We start from the raw sequence: 4,789 nt of genomic DNA on the forward strand, positions 1-4,789 counted from the left end.
CATTCAAATGCATCCATGCGTCGGGGACGTCGGGGACCACGTTGGGACACTCGGGACCTACCCTATCACCTACACGACCGGCCACTCTTCGTCCGTCCGTGCTGCGCCCAGTCCATTAGCGCGCCTGAATCTTGGCCGCCTTTACTCGCGCGCCCAAATGAAGACATTATCGATGATCACCACCACGACGACGGCGACCGGATGAGGGCCAAGCACCCCGCGGGAGTGCCCGTCGCTTCGCTATTGTTTTCAGCGGTTCAGCACTCCCCCCCGACCACAGCATATCGCAGCATAATTCTCAGGCCACCCGCCCCCCGAGCCCGACGGAACGGCACGCCAAGCTTACACTTTATTGGGGAATATTTTTCGTGGATGATGTAGTTTTTATCGCCTTTTTTCCCCGATTTCCCGTTGGGGTGCGATAAAATCGCTGGCCACGACGCCAACACTCTTCGGCTTCGGAATTCCAACCTGGTCAGCCAACCGTGAAGATGTTCCGCGTCCCAGTAGACCCCAAAGCGTGGCGCTCCAAACGGGGATTGATATCAAAATCATGTTAAGCAGCACCCGAGAAGAAGAAAGTCCCAAAATGACCATTTTACATTTCCACAATTTTGGCCGGTGAGAAAGGAAAGTATTTGGAACGTTTCAACAATGCCCACCGCCCGGATATATTAATTCCGGCCTTCCTTGTGCGCCCGTTTCCGGGCAGAGGATTAGAATTTTTAGGCCCCGACATAGAAATAGTTTTACATTCTTCGTCCGCCACTTATCTGTCAGGCCAAACGGCGGGCGGGCCCATTGTTGAACGAAAATCAAACATTTTACACTATCTACCTCGGGCCGCGGCCATAGAAAGGCGTAAAGGCAATGATTAAACCCAAACGCAGCATACACTCCACACTCCGGAGCATAAGAATGATGAGTGTTTTATGTCGAGAAACATAACAATTACATCGTGAACGACGGGCACGTTCCACGGCCAGGTCGGGTCGGCCCTCTTGATACCTGCAATGGCGATTGGCGCACCTGCATTGGCGGTGAAGTTTGGCCTTTATCGCTTCATCACGGAGGGCGAAATTAAATATTTGTTATTTACCTTTTGCTCGGGCCAATGAGCACAGAACGGCGAGGACGGCCGGGCAGAAGCAGAGTTTCTTTGCCATCGGGGAAAACATTAAACTTCCGGCCAAACCGGCCAGGCTCGGGCGAGATCTGCCCAATTAAACGGTCCTCCGGGAACCGGGGCTGGCTTCCGTTGAGAGGAAAATGAGAAAGAATTTCCATTGTGTTGCGGGTATCGGGCGCGGACCCCGGGTGAAAGTAATGCTGCCGACGCTTCCGAAAGCTGCTATTCGGCTCGGGTCTCTCGGGAAGTATTTGGTCACCGTTTTTTTTCTGGCGTCTTTCAGCGAAACGTTTCACCTACCCAAGTTGTAGCCCGGGTTTTCCGGAACGAGTCAATAGAATTATTCTAATTGTTCTTTGTTTGTTGCGCCGTTTTTTGCTGCTCCACGGGCACTGTTGTTGTGGCGTTCCCCAGAATTGATGTTGGCGCGTCGAACATATTTTTAGTGGCATATTAAACTGCATTTTATTGCTGCACGTGTCGGCGATAGATTTCCCGATGTTGTGTATCGAAATGGGTTTTCACAATTCGTGCCATAAATCGTGGCCGTGGCAAAGCTTCTCCAGACGCATAAGACGGAACCATCTGTTGCTCGTGTAGCTCATTAAATCATTTTCTTTGCGGTGCTCATCGCAGCAACCATCGGGCGAGAAGCATCAGAAAAAGAGCACACTTTTCTCACCGGTGAAGTAGAAAATCAACACACCGAAAATGGACTGGCCCAAAGCACGCACTCGGGAGCGTATGGCTGTGATGGATGGGATGAAAATAAATCTTCACCTTGTTGTCAAAATGCGCAATCAAACGCCACAATCAGCCGATGGCGGTGTCAATTTTCTCCGCCGCCCCACGATGGATGACGAACTCGGGACTTTCGCGGGTTTCCAAGTTCCAAGAACACGGCACACAACGGTCTCCACTCGCAAGAGCAGCTACTTTCGGGCGTCGCGTTCGGTTCGGTTCCGCGCAATGATTGATTTCTGTTTCGTCAGCCATCGTGCGGCATGTAGATTTGGGCATCGTTACGTGGCTCACTAGATCACCGCACGGTGCGATGCTGCGATGAGCATCGCGGACGCCCTACGAAGAGGTCCCGGACAACGAATTTGATTTATGTGTGAATTTAGGGGCAATAAAATTGCACTCTGAGCGGCCGAGATTTATGAAGATGTTACTACTACGCTGACCCGGACCGTCGTGTCGTGCGCGTTTGGTCGATGAAATCTGTGTCGCCACACGTCACGCCACGCACGGCTCACCGACGACAACAGTTTGCTTTTACGACTTTGCATTTCGATTTAGGACCACTTTTTCTGTGTAGAGCGATTCGTTCTGGGGGGCTTCGGAGAAAGTTTCCTGGGCCTAGGAATGTGGCATATTTGTTTTTCTTTCGAGCATAAAACGGGCGCCCATTAAAATGTGTGTCCCGGGGACACTTTTTGCTCTAATCAACGGGTGCGCCCCTCGGTGGGGTCGCCGTGCCGGCTATTAATGACCATTCAAGCACCCAAAAGGCCACCACGACGATCGACCAAATCGTCCGGCTTTTCTCGGAACCAATACCAAACACATTCTTTGCACAGTCGGCCTTTGTCTTGCCGTTTATGCTGCGTGCGGTCTGCGGTGCGTGGCTCGCTGCTGATAGCATAAAAGGACGCACACGCAACCTCTGGGCCATATTTTTCCTATCCATTCGCCGGTGAATAAACAGCTCGTTTTTCCGCCATTCGATTTTCCAACTCACCGGCCCCCCGGTTTGGTGACGGAAAATTATGTTGGCATCCGTTCCATGCTCTCTTCTTTCCATTCTCGCGTGTTCCGGTGTGTGGTTGAAAGAGTTACGAACAATGCTGCCGTTGGCCACGACCCCATCCCACCACCCCATCACCGGCGAAAGCACTTTTCTAATAATAAAACTTTTCAAATCGACTGGAACCGAATCGATTGGTATTTATGTGGTCAACTAGAATGAGAGAACGGACCGAGCGAAGTGCGGGGCGTGAAGTGCGAGCGGCGCGCACTCTGGTGATGGTGGCCAGCATAAAATGGCATAAAATGGTGCAAACGGCATGTGTCGGTTTGTGTGTGCTAATACGTGCGGCGCACCCATTGCGGTCGCTACGGACGTTGGCCTTCGACAGACTCTCGGGGTCGGGATCGCCAACCACCGCACGGGATCCCGTGTTATGTTGCGGTGCCTTGAGGAGCACCCGGCCAAGATGTGGAGTGCAATGAACAGTTGACGAGGCGAAAGATGGGACACGACACCAACGATCAAGGCGCCGCACTCCACATTTGTCCCATCTTTGGCTCGGCAACATTGACCTAGTGATTGAAGACGACACAGACAGAGAGAGAGAGAGCTCTAATGCTTAATGCGCCCGTCAGCGAGAAAACATATTTGGTTGTGCTTCGTGCTGGGTCTCGGGGTCGGGTCAAGGCACACACGCAATCGAGTGGCGCAAAGACAGCGACGACGAAAGCAATTTATGTGATGAGTTTTATGTGCGTTATGATTACGAGCTAGACACTTCGAGGACCGGGGAGGCCCAACCCCGAGCACGCCGATCGCTGATGAGAGGCAATATTTCAGTCGATTTTACGAGCCAAGCTGAGGAAGTTTCGCATAAAAGCGTTGGCACGTTCCGGTCGGCGGATGTGTGATATGCTCGCGATGTTGCGAAATGCTGTTGATGGACCGGACGCCCAGCTTCGTGAGGTCTTCCCACTCTTTCTCTCTCGCTCTGTAATTTGTTGCCACTTAGCGCCGACTTCTCCATTTTAAACAACTTCAAGGCGTAACCGGCTGGATTATCGAGAAAATCATCGACCAGGAGTGGATTCGGATTTATGTTGAGCTTCACTTCTTTTCCGCAACCGGTATTGTTTTCGATTTAACGCTGAAACTTCGTGATGGAAACAAATCGAGACGCAGATTTTCTTCCCGAGGAACCAGCTCCCTACGGCGTAGGAGCACTCCAGGGAGAGCTGCACCAGCAACTCTCAGACGCCAATAGCGGGTCGGCCAACAACAAAACAGAAGCCATCGATGACAAACGAACCACTTTGTGCGATGGCGTCTGGCCGGGGCTCTCTATTGCTCTTATCGGGGCGCGCTCGCGAACGGATATTAAATGCACTTTGGAACTATTTGGCGCGCTTATCGCGGTGACAGCAGCTTACGTCGTCCTCCGTGGATCGTTTGTCTAAGACCTGGCGCGCCTGGCGAGGGTTAACATCGTACTTTTCAATTTCAATCACCAACCATCCGTCGGCGGAACGCTTCAGCGCCTTCGGGCAATCATCTGTTACAGTTTTGCAAGCTTCACTCCGCTCGGATGCAGCCGGCGCCCGCCGGTGCAGTCAGTCCCAAAGGAAGAAAGGAGGAGGTCCTGCGGCAACCGTCGTGGCAATAGCCAGCTTTATGCTGATCACTTTTTCGTCGCCGTCCCGTTCCGAAGGCAAACATTGACACCCCTGCAGCCACCGCTGCAGGCTTACAGGCACCCAGCAGGACCAAAGCTGAGCGAACAGAGGTCGTCCTCACTCGCTCTCGCTCTCTTGGCTAATGCAGAAGTCGATTCTTGTCGCCCATCGACAGCCCTTCAATCTGTCGCCCTCTCTGGCGAACGCGACCCGCACAAAGGACATGCGCTGCGC

This window comes from Anopheles bellator, chromosome 1, assembly GCF_943735745.2.
Source record: "Anopheles bellator chromosome 1, idAnoBellAS_SP24_06.2, whole genome shotgun sequence".
NCBI lineage: Eukaryota > Metazoa > Arthropoda > Insecta > Diptera > Culicidae > Anopheles > Anopheles bellator.